The 12389-nt window shown below is 35.1% G+C and overlaps 1 protein-coding gene across 1 annotated transcript in view; it reads right to left on the bottom strand.

Annotated features, from left to right (window-relative positions):
- The window catches only part of LOC123523913 (uncharacterized), a 356017-nt gene that overhangs the window by 180333 nt on the left and 163295 nt on the right, over window positions 1-12389 (bottom strand). The window lies entirely within an intron of this gene.

Raw genomic sequence — 12389 nt, 5'->3', positions numbered from 1 at the left:
GATGATAATAAAATACGATACGAATAAAATTCACAGTGTTATAGTGATTTGTTTACATAAGGCTGATTAAAGTATGTGGGCCAAACACACACATTTGTTTTATTTTGAAGGACAATAGATTCGTTTTATTTACAAATTTTTTTCTCTTCCTCTCACACTGATTCATGTAACTTAAATCAAAAGTTTATCTCTGAAACGGCTAGATAGTCTATATTTATGGTGGTTGTTGAATTAGTAAAAGTTCTCACGTCGCATCACAACGGAAGCTATCGAGAAAAACGCAAGTTTTCCTAAAGAAAGATTGCTCCCATTCCTTACATGTGTGTGTGTGTGTGTGTGTGTGTCTGTGCGTCTGCGTGTGTGTGTGTATGTGTGTGTGTGTGTGTGTGTGCGTGTGTGTATGTGTGTGTGTTTTCGGGGTTAACGTCTTTTTCAACAATTTTTCAGTCATATAAACGACGGTGTCTACTTGTAGCAGTGAGCACAATGTCCAGTTTTATAGTGCTGCCGCACTGGAATATCACGCCGCAGACACATGGCATGATACCCCACCCAGTCACATTATACTGACACCGGGCTGATCAGTCCTAGCACTACTCTCTTGATGCTGAGCGCCAAGCGAGGAAGCTACTAGTACCATTTTTACGTCTTTGGTATAACGCGGCCGTGGATCGAACCCACAACCTCCCGCCCTCGAAGCGGACGCTCTACCACTAGGCTACCGAGGCTGTTTCCCTTACATTTATCAATCAATGTCTTCATATAACTAGCGTAATGGTGTTATATTGTTTGGAATTGGCTTGTCCATGTAGAAAAAGAGGAAAACAACCGCAGCACACAGCATGTTTCAACACATTTTACTTTTTTATTTCCAACAAACTCGTATAATCGTTCGAGTACTAGGCAAGGGAAACAAATCTTTTACTAAGGTCTTTGATCAGAGCACAGAGTTGTCTCCCTTTCCTCCGTGGGCTCTTCGCAGTCAGTCATGATGATTCCCTCTAACCTGGAACGAGAATCAAACCCAGAATCACAGCAGAAGTTATGTTATTAACAAATTATCTATCTTTAAAGTTATTCAGGAGTTGGTGGATGGGTTTTACGTTTTGCGTGTTCGGGGATACCTGTACGGTATAAATGAGTTGCACCGCCTATCCGAAAGGAAAGTGTTTGAAAATAAGTAAAAAGATGTCCTAGAAACGCTACTGCTTTACGTAGAATTTGTCTGAATTGGTACTGTGTCAAAGGACTGCCATTGGAATGACATAAATATTGACCTTGTATACTTGGTCTAATAGCTGCATATTGTAAAGGATTCGCTTTAGGCTTTGCGGATTCTGCTGACATCCCCAACTTTTATTATATTTGACTGGCTTATCATAGTAGGTTGTCCCCCTTGAAAATTATCCGATAATCAATATTGGTTTCCCTATTGATATTACTTTGAGCAATAGATTATATAGGAAATTTATTTTTAATGATTAATTTCAAAGATGTCTTTCGGTTTGTGAATATTTTACCAGATATGACAGTAAACTTCAATTTCTTCTCTTCAATTTGATGTGAAAATATTTATTCTAACTGAACATCTTCTTGCTTCCAATTTTGTTTTAAAAGTATCACCGTCGCTTATACTGAACATATAGTGAAAAACAGTAAACTTTTCAATTTCTTTTACTTTAGAGGCAAATAAATCATATTTTCCAAAGCATGACAATTTATTATCACATATGTAGGTATTCTTGACTTTATAAACAATACAATAATATAATTTTAAGAGTAATAGGGTAAAGGCTTCTTGCTTCCATTTTACTTCAAAGTGTATCAAGAAATAAAAAACTTGTGGATTTCTTAAAGTTCTGATGTAACTTAAACCGTGTTAATTTACGGAACTGCATATACCAACAACTGACGTACGATTCAATATAGTCTTTTGAAATAATAACGTTCATAATTGTCTAATTAGTCAAAAAAAAATAATAAAAAAATAATTAAAAGAACAGAATAGAACAGAGCTTTGATTTTTCTTCAAACTGTTTATGAGAACAATACGAATCAACATAAATTACATAATTTCCGACTGAAAGCTAAATATCATTGGAATATTTAAACATTCGACGATCGGAGAAAAACTACTTCAAAGAATAATTTTCTAATGAAATACATGTAGTGTAATTTGCAAGTTAGGCGCTCATTGAAAGCTGGTGAGAGGGGGGAGAGAATGTGTATATTTATTTAAACAAAGTTTCCACGATAAGCAAAGAAAGGGTAAAGTTAACAGACGCGCAATATCATGTTTATTTTAGAAATGAAATCCAAGCTAGAAAAATAAAAAATTGGCATGCTTTCCATGAATTTGCACGGTAGGATGATCTCTTTCAGTAGTACGATCTACATTTTTTCGTCACGGTTTTGTTCGTGGAGAGCATGAAAAGCAGCCACCTTTACAGCTAAAGACTTTAGTTTACACGATAAATTTGATTTCATGATTGAATTGTATAGTATGTACAAACACATATCTGAATGGCATATTTGATTTATGTATAATCAAGTAACTTAGAAACTATGAATTAGTAGACAGGATGAATCAGAGCTTATTGTTAAGAAAATGAGTTAGGATCTCTATGATACTCATACACTAATGCTGATCAGAAAAAAATCAGAAACTTGATTCATGATTCAATAGATTCTTTCTTTTTTTGATTTCTATGGAAAACCTTGGATCAAGACCAGTTAATAAAACATGTGTGTGCGTGTTTTAGTAACATGTATGTTTTTTTAAGTTTGTTAAATTGCTCGGGTTTTTCTTTGCCATTACCTGTCAAATACAGTATTGCTTAGTTTATTACTTTATTTTATCATGTTTTAAAGAGTAAACTTCTATGCATGAAAGTTAAACAAAAGTACCGTTCTATAGACAAGAACAGTCAGTCAAAATCTTCACACAAGTTTCGTTTTTCTCGAGGAGAACTATTATGTATACATATGTTTGTGGGAAAGCTCGTTTATGAAATAGTTTTCGGATTTCAATGTTTGGCGGGATTCAAAGTTTCAAAAGAAAAGAAATTTATTTATGTTTTCATTTTCTGTTACATGACAACACGAATTTCGCAATATCATAAGCTAACATGATGGTTTTTTACAGAAATGTTTTAAATCTTCACATGAATAATACTTTTACATGAATCTATAAAACAACATGATTTATATCAAAAAACGGCTACATGTTTTGTTGCTTTCTATGGAGTAACATGCGAGCTTAATTTCTGTGTATTACCTAAAGCAAAATATTAGGTCATTCCAAAATCCTTGACAAAGAATTATTGACTTAGGTCATGAAGAACACGACTTAGCTAATGTAAGGGAGGCAATCCAATTTGAAGGGATTTGCTTTAACACAGTCAATAATTAAGGGAGAGAATTCTTGCAAATTCTCGTTAAAAGCTGACCATGGTAATATATTTTTAGAGTTGTGCCATCTCTAAATTGATCGATTTTTGAGGAGGCTAAGTAGAGATGAGCATAGTTTGGGTGTATGATAATTTCCTTATTTGTGAAACTCAATTTACTTACTTTTAACAAGCCAAAACTGTTGTCTGGAATGCTGTCTTGAAAAGTACAGTTTCATAGGAAGAAGTACAAACACAATCAACCGTTTAAAAGATAAGGTAATAATTGGGAACTGATCGGCTTTTGAGTGTCTGATTTATGTTGCAATCCTTCTAACATTTTTCTTACTTTAAATTGTTGGGTGATCTCGAGTAACTCATTAATATTACATGTGATTGCGATAGCAGCAATGTCATAACTTAATGCTCTATGTGCATATCCTCCTTGGGACAAACATACAATATACTCTTTTATTATATACCTATATAAATTCTGTAAAAAATCGGCTTGTATTTCACAATTAAATATGAACAGAGAGACAAAAATTCCGTATTGTACCTTTTAAATTCCGTATTGTATGCTGCCGGACTATTTTCATTAATATGCATGATCCGACACATTACTATAATTAGCGCACATAAAAACTTCACTAAGTTCTATTTGATATCGATAAACATTGAAGATTTCGTTCAAGAACAAAACAAGAATCAAAATGGTAAAGGTATATAATAAAAGGGCCATTATAACAGTAGCTAGATCTTGGACTTTGTATTCAGCTCTCGTGGATTTTGCAAGGTCGGATCACACTCGGCACTTGCGCGCCTCGTGAGATCCGATCTGGCAAAATCCACTCGAGCCGAATACTGCATCCCAGATCAAGCTACTGTTATAATAACCCTATTGTAACTGCTGCATACTTGGAGGCAATTGCTTAACATAATTCAAATTGTCTCCAAAATTTTCGAAAGAACGTAATCCTGCATTGTAATTCTTACGTTTACCACCAGCTAGAGAACCGTGTATTAGCCGACTAATTTTGTGTTGAGAATATGCTGAAATTCAAGAGGAATCATGAGAAGGATGCAAAATTTGGTAGTAATGTCTGACCTCCATGAAATTGTTAACGGCCCATTGCATCACGAATGCCGTTATTTTCGGAAATTATGTGAACAGCCTTAAGCTGGATATTATTATGCAGCAGAACCAACACCAAGTGCCTTAATAAAATCAGAACTCTCTTATTTTTTTGACGATTTCTTATTGATAATGTGAACTAAAGTCATATTGTCACAGTGGGGCACTTTTTTCTTCCCCTTTAATTTGACATCACACGTGAGCATAATGGGAACCATTTCTAGCAACGTGATGTCAATATATATATCTTGAGGCCAGATGGAAGGCCATATAAAACCAAACCACTCCCTATTTAAATATGCACCACAGCCTAAAAGCGTCTGTGCACATACTTAAAAGTCGGTCGGAAACCCAATTTTCTTCAGGCATAATGAAATTTCAATTGAAAGAATTTAAAAACATTTGTAACACTTTTAATCTTCTTTTAATTCGTATGTAAGACGGAAAAAGTGATGGGACAACTTTGCTTGGGACTGAGCTTTATTAAATCTGCAACTGAATGTTTTACCAGATGGGATAGCTTTAATAAAGAAATTAAGGCTTCCGAGTGTAGACTGTAATGCACTTAAAGTAATTTTCTTTTTTAAAAGAGCCTCTGAAATTTGCTCCTTGGCTTAAATTTTATTCCTCTGGAACACGGATTTCCATGCAATAGTGTCTACCTCTAAATCTAAATATACTAAAATTGTTGCCAGACCTTCAGATTTTTCATGATTTATTGGAATTTTAATTTCATTACAGATATATTAAAATGATATCATTAAATCTGCACAATCATTTGTGCCAGCTTTAGCGGCGAAAACAAAATCGTCCAGATAATGTCAAAATATCAATGTTATTATATTTTGCGTGATTTTCTACAGTTAACTGTAAAAATGCTGATAATTTTTCAAAAAAATGCTGGACTTAGTGAGCAGCCTTGAGGAAGCATTTTCTGTATCCAATACTTGTTGTTATGGCTGACTCGTACATTAAAATCATCTGGGTGAACTGGACACAAATTAAAAGCGGATTTGCCCATTAATGCTCGTGAGCCTAATTGATGAATGATTTGAATCACATTCTCAAATTTTGAGTATTGAACAGACGACAATCGTTCGTCAGTATAATTATTTACACTGTTACCGTAGGGATACGATTAATGTGTTGTTAGGCACAGACCCCAAGAGACCAACCGGAATAATACGAAGGTTTGAAAACGGTTTGTTTTTAAATGGACCTATCATCGGACTTCCTTATCTAATTTTGCTTAAAGTACGTCTGGATTAGGTTTTGCTGATTTGAGATTTTTTGAATAAATAAGCGGTTATGGATCTCTATTTTCGAGCCGAACCCCTCTCTGAAACCTCTAATCACTGTGGTCGTAATCTTGGAGACATGTTTTCTAGACGCGAGATGTCTGTTGGCGTATTGCTGAGGTCCCCTTGTTGGGCACGTAAAGTCAGGTCGATGTTGGGGTCTAGGGAACCTTGTGATATTTGTTAAAACGCCTTTAGGCTTATATAGTTCGTTTGCATGCACATTTCTGCAAACAATAGAAGAATGCGGACCAGAACAGTTTTTACACTTATGCAAGTACTGGCATCCATATTTTGAATAATAGCCGTTGTCATTAAATTCATAGCATTGCGTATCGAGTGATGATGCACTATGATCATATGAATGATAGTCATGGTATGAAGCTATAACTCAACAATTGACCATCTCATACGTATACATAGTTTGACAATTTTTGAGAGAAAAGCCTATCGTATTTAACCCATCCTGTCAAGTTCTGGTTTGAAGTGGAACGAATTGTGTTATGTACAATACTTTAACAGTTATCTTGCAAGCAATGGTGTTTTTTCTTCATAAAGAACATAGAAGCATTGGTCCATGTTTCCATGGCTAATATTTCTCGTTGTGTTGTTGTTGTTTTTTTGTTTTTTTCGTTTTTTTAAAAATTATTTGTTATTCTTCTTCTATTTTTATCTCAGATGAAGTAATTTGTAACTAACAACTAATTATTTTGTTACAGTGAGAATCTGGGTCTTGTTTGTCAAGTAATGAAGCTAACTCTATAAATTCCCCTTTCAAAATTTTTCCTTTCAAACCCTGACTAACATGTAGCGAAAAATCTCTACAAACAGAAGTCATGAAAACATTATCTGACAGTTGAGGCTCGTTGCAAATATTCGTGCCTGTGGCTGCCTGAAGTTGAACTGTCTGTTGGGTTCCGCTATGTGTTATCTTGGCAGGTGTAATGTTACTGGAATTCATTTGCCATAACTGTTAGGACCCAGTGGAGTTTGCTGATACACATATTGTTGCGTAGGAATTTGCTGATATACAGATTGTTGCGTAGGAATTTGCTGATATACAGGTTGTTGCGTAGGAATTTGATGATACACAGATTGTTGCGTAGGAATTTGCGTAGGAATTTGCTGATACACAGATTGTTGCATAGGAGTTTGTTGATATATAGATTGTTGCCTAGGAGTTTGTTGATACACCAAATGTTGCGTAGGGTACTGCTGGCATGTATTGCAATAACTGGAATTGCCACCATTGTCCGAATATTGCGTTGCTACTGGATTATTCCAACAAGGAGCTGCTTAGTATTGTCCCTCCATGAATTGCGTATTCGAGTACGCTGCTTGGGTTTTGCAATTAGCACTTTGTCCTTCCGAGTTTTGTACACCAGGTTGATAGAAATCATTTTATCCGTCTCAATGACCGATGTAGATCTAACCGGAATGTGTTCGATGGAGCACGGAAGCATATCTGGTCTAGATCTATAACTCTGGTTGAAAAAGTCTGAGCTGACGTTTTTGGATGTTTAATGTTTATCGGAGCATTAACGTTACTGTCTTGTGATAAGCTAAACAGATTGCTAGCAACTTGTTGGCACATCTCACTCCTCCTGCGTCGAATGGATGTAGCACTCCCACCAGTACGAGTCTTCTGACGTGGCATTTTCATTTATCAGGAAATAAAAATTGTAACAATAGCATCTAGAGCAGAGCAAATTCCAAAGTCACATAACTTATAAAAGGTTGAAGTTTAAAGTGAAAAAAAAGCAACAACAAAAACTGGCAATTAGACCAAGCCCATGATTCTAGTAGCTTCTAAAATACGAAATAGATCTACCGTTATATCATATCCCAGCTCAATTAAAAAATTTTAAAGTCCACTACTAACACCCCAGCGAGTATTATATGAAAACGAGAGTTTGTAGCTGAGACTTCCTATATATATATTTACTGAAAATATGACCCACTGCATCGGATCTGACTAAATAGTCATGAATATGTTCAAGAATAGCCAACAAATAAACAAACAAAAATGACAATTTCAAACCGAAAGTATGTTTTCCGACTGTTTACGAACCCTTCGCGCATCTTCGGATTTTTTCGGAAGAATCCTTCAAAACGAGACTATAATTTATGAATAGGTGCAACACAATCTGACTAAAGTACTTGATCTTCTAAACGAAGCGTAATAGGATATGTACTTTAGTCAGATTGGGTGCAATATATACTATATGCCAAAACGATAACGTGATTTTTACAAACTTAGCACAGGGAATTCAAAATTTTTGTTACTCACGAAATCTTCATGAAAATCATTCTTATGATACAGGTATTATACAGCTGTACTACAAGTTTTCGGGAGGACAATTTAGGCCCTTCCCGAATAAAAGTGTTTTCACAACTTCGTCTGCAAACTTTTTCAGTTAATCTCTTTTCAGCATAGTTTTAAGAATATAAATGAATACCTATCTAAGACTGTAGAAACAACATGTGATTGAACTTTACCTAAATACACTGATTTATGTACATATGGCTACATTAATTTAATAAAATTCTAGACATTAAACACATTGTCTTGGCCTAATATATATATTATGCCACTGTCAATTTGAAACTAAAAACTTGCACATCTCATATTTTTCATGCAAATCGTGTATAATTACCATCATGGAAATACAGTTATTTTGTCGCGCGTCTTTAAACGGATATTCGTTGGAATTAATTTTAAAATCACGTGATCCCGAAGAATTTCCGACCGATTACGGAAAAGTGATAAACACGAAAGTAGGACAAAATGACCACCCATGTCAGTCTAAGAAAATACAGAAATAATCATTTGTTTCTCTGTACATGTGTTGATTTCAAGGGAATATTGCACGGCTATCGTAATGTCTAGTAGTATATTTCAGAATGTGTAGTCTTTTTTGTCTATTCATTTGTCTTTTTTTTTTGCACCTTTAAACAGCATAATTCATATTAAATATAACTAAAAAATAATATGCGCAAATTTATCCCTTAAATCTTTTTTTCTTTTTAAAGCCATAAAAACGTGACCAGTTTCCAAAAAGCAAGTTATCACGTGCTATCATTGATGTCGTATAGCCAAACCAATATGCCGCGAAGAGTTTTCTCCCATCTAAGACTCCAGATAAAGTCATCTATTAGAAGACTAGCCCAAAATGACTGTACTTAATTTAAGCTGGGTTTTGGTTTAATTTCATTGTGGGTGTATTTTTGATATTGGAGAAAAGGTTATATTAGTTGAAGCGCAAATCAGTTTTAGTAAAATCAGTTTTAGTATTAGTTGTACAACCAAGATACTACAGTGTGGTTTTGATGTGATTTTAGAGTAGTAAGCAAACCGTCTCGATTATAAATATCTATATTTCGAAGTCATCATTCACTACTTCAGCTATAGCTCTAATGGATACGATTACAGGAAAATGTCGCAGCGGTACGGGGTTCGATTCGCAGTCATCTTTTTTTTCGTGATTAAATTTGGATGTTTTAAAATATTTTAGAAACAAAAATTTATATTCTAATGTTTGTAATATGATCAAACTTCAATTTGAAAGAAAGATTTTTTTAGTGAAATCTGGACGTCAGTGCCTTTAAAAACGTCATTTCCTACATACCAAAGTAACCATTCTAGATCTTATTTTGATCCAAAAATCAAGTGCAGTCTTGTCAGCTGAGCTACTACTAGCTACTATGTAACGGCAGTTTGTTATTATTTGAAAAATAATTGGAATCATTATGCCACTAGGCGGAGGAAGACTAAAGTCCGCAATGAACGAGGCAGCGATTGACAACCCCTTAAATACATACCAGCAAGAGTAGAAAAACGAAAGGCTGACGATTTGTATGAATTTATAGATGACGGCATGCTTCAAAATAATTATTGTATGTGCATTGTTTTGAATTCGGGTAGCTGACGAGCTCTGATAGAAATTAGTTTGTAGCTTAGTTTTTAAATTCACATTCGGGGTGTTGCAAATCTATTTATCAATGCATATCTTGGCGGAAACCCAAATTTCATTTTCACTTAAAGTCGTACGCTAGAATACCCAGTTTATAAGATGAGCGAAATTTTCCGAGTGTTAAAAATTCTTTAAACTTTGGATATTGAAAGACAATTATCTAAGAGACAAAACATGCAATAAAAATTATTAGTCTCCGGTATTGAAAAAGAGTTAATTACCCCTGAAAACGTCATTTTAAAAACCAAATCCTTAAAGGTACACTTGCAGCGGCTGATCGGCACGCAGACATAAATGTTATAGGCTATATTTAAATGACGCCGTTAACTGAACATATCCTTGTTGTAGTTTGCAATAATCAGTCATTTGTTAACATCATTGTTCCAGTATTACTACATCTGCAAAAAGTCAAAAAAACACAAAATACCCTCTACATCAGAAATGAGTTAAATAATCAGACGCACTTGTCTTATTGCTATACAACTGGGATATAATGGCGGCTCAAAAGTCCAGCTTTGTGACCCGCCAGCCAGAAAATCTAAGCGGGTAACCAGCTAGATTCTGGAAAAGAAGTAAAACGACTAGAAGGCGGCCAGACACATTTTTTCACAAGAATGTAATTTCAACTTATAAGTAATTAGAGTTTTGACGTGGCATTACACTTCTACTTTCTTGCACACTAGAGAAAATGACCAAATAGAGATATCTTTCATTACTCTACAAGTACGAGTGACCCTCATAGTACTAAAAGATACCAAACAAGTTACAAATCAAGGCAAAGCACATTAGCGGTAGAGAGACAGTTGCAAGTGGCATGACACTTCTACTTTCTGACCAACGATGATACAGTACACAGCAGATAATAAGACAAACGAGTGTTTTCCTCAATTAATCTACAGGTGACCATAATAATAATGAACAATATCAGCCGAATTCCAAACCAAGACAAAACACAGTATCGGTAGAGTGGCAGTGGCAAGTGGCATTACACTTTTTTTTCCAACGATGAAACAGTACACACAGACTATCATGACAAACAGGTGGTATCCTCCATTATTCTAAGGGTGTCCGTGGTAATAATGAATAATATCAAACGAGTCACGGATCAAAACAAAGCACTGTATCTGTAGCGAGACAGTGACAAAATCAGCGAGGCTATATGCAGCATAAGCAAATCTATGTATAACTCGCGCAAATCTATGTATCGCTGACGCAAAGCTATGTATAACTGACGTAAATCTATGTATCACTGACGCAAATCTATGTATCACTGACGCAAATCTATCTACAACTGGAGCAAAGCTATGAAGATATTACCAAAGTACTTGGGCAATACATTTTTCACCACTCAGTTTACTGCATTTCCACCATAGCAACTCTGGGTTACTAGCAGATACCACATAATTAACCAAAAACTGGTCTAAGCTAAAACAAATTTGCAGTTCTCCAGTTTTAGTTCCGCTATCAACGCTGGTAACGCGCGAATCAGAATTACAGTCGCGTTACAGAATAAACTGTATTCATGGTGATTAAATATGATTTGCTCGGTAAAACTGAGTATTACATGTTGACAGTGACATGTTTTACGACAAAACAGCGTGTTTAATGTCAAAACATGTTATTGAATGAGTGTAGCAGTATACCGAGTATTTGGTGTAATAGTGGATGTTCCCATAGGGTATTATAGTTATTTAGTTACGTTTTAAAGCTGTACTGAAAAGAGACTGCCAGAATAAATTTGCAGATGGTAATAAGGTACAGTTACCTGCCCTTCGTTACCCTTCTAAAGGAAGTGTATCCGAGAGAAAAGAGGTCCCTCATTTCATGATGGATTTGATTGTAAATAGATATCCTGAGCTTCTGAAAGTAGCCAAATTTTAAAGATCTGATGTAAATGAAGACAAAGGGGTAAAACATTACTGGGAAATCATGGGTTTTTTTTGTAAATGATTTGTGCAAAAAGTAGGCTGGACCGCTTCACTTTGTAAAAATGCAATACACTATTCATTCTGACAGATGGGAGGAGAAAAGTAGCGGGTCAACAGGTCACTTAAAAGTGATTTTTGTGTTTCTCTCGGATAGATTTCTAAAGAGAAGGTATTTGCATTTGTCTTCAGAACATTGTGTCAAAGCCTTGCATTGATATATTTGTATGTAACCCTATGGGAAATTAATTGTACTTTTGGGCCAGATGAAGTTTTGAACACAGCGTATATTTGAATTACTGTAGCGTAGCGTTACATGTATGAGAGAAGGGAATCAGTTATATTTTCTATTTCTGGACTGTTATTTGATATGGGTATGCTCTTTTTCTTGAAAAGCCGTGGAAAGCAGTAAGGGTCTAGTCTGGTTAATAAATGTGATATTTGTTTTAGACCTGGCATTGGATTGTATAGTAAATGTTTAGTTGTATTCTGTTAGGAAATATATTGTTATTGAAGAATCTGAATGATGCCCAGCTGGCATCATTGAGCATTTTGAGAAATTCATGATGGGGTCCAAGATGGCGGCCGAAATCAGAAAAAATATCAGTGGTGCAAGAAATAACTTACAAATTGCTATTTGCGGATTGATTGTACTTTACATGTTTCAA

The sequence above is a fragment of the Mercenaria mercenaria genome, chromosome 3, assembly GCF_021730395.1.
Source record: "Mercenaria mercenaria strain notata chromosome 3, MADL_Memer_1, whole genome shotgun sequence".
Classification (NCBI taxonomy): Eukaryota; Metazoa; Mollusca; class Bivalvia; order Venerida; family Veneridae; genus Mercenaria; species Mercenaria mercenaria.
The sequence above is the reverse complement of the archived record's forward strand: the minus strand, read 5'-3'. Positions and strand labels throughout refer to the sequence as shown.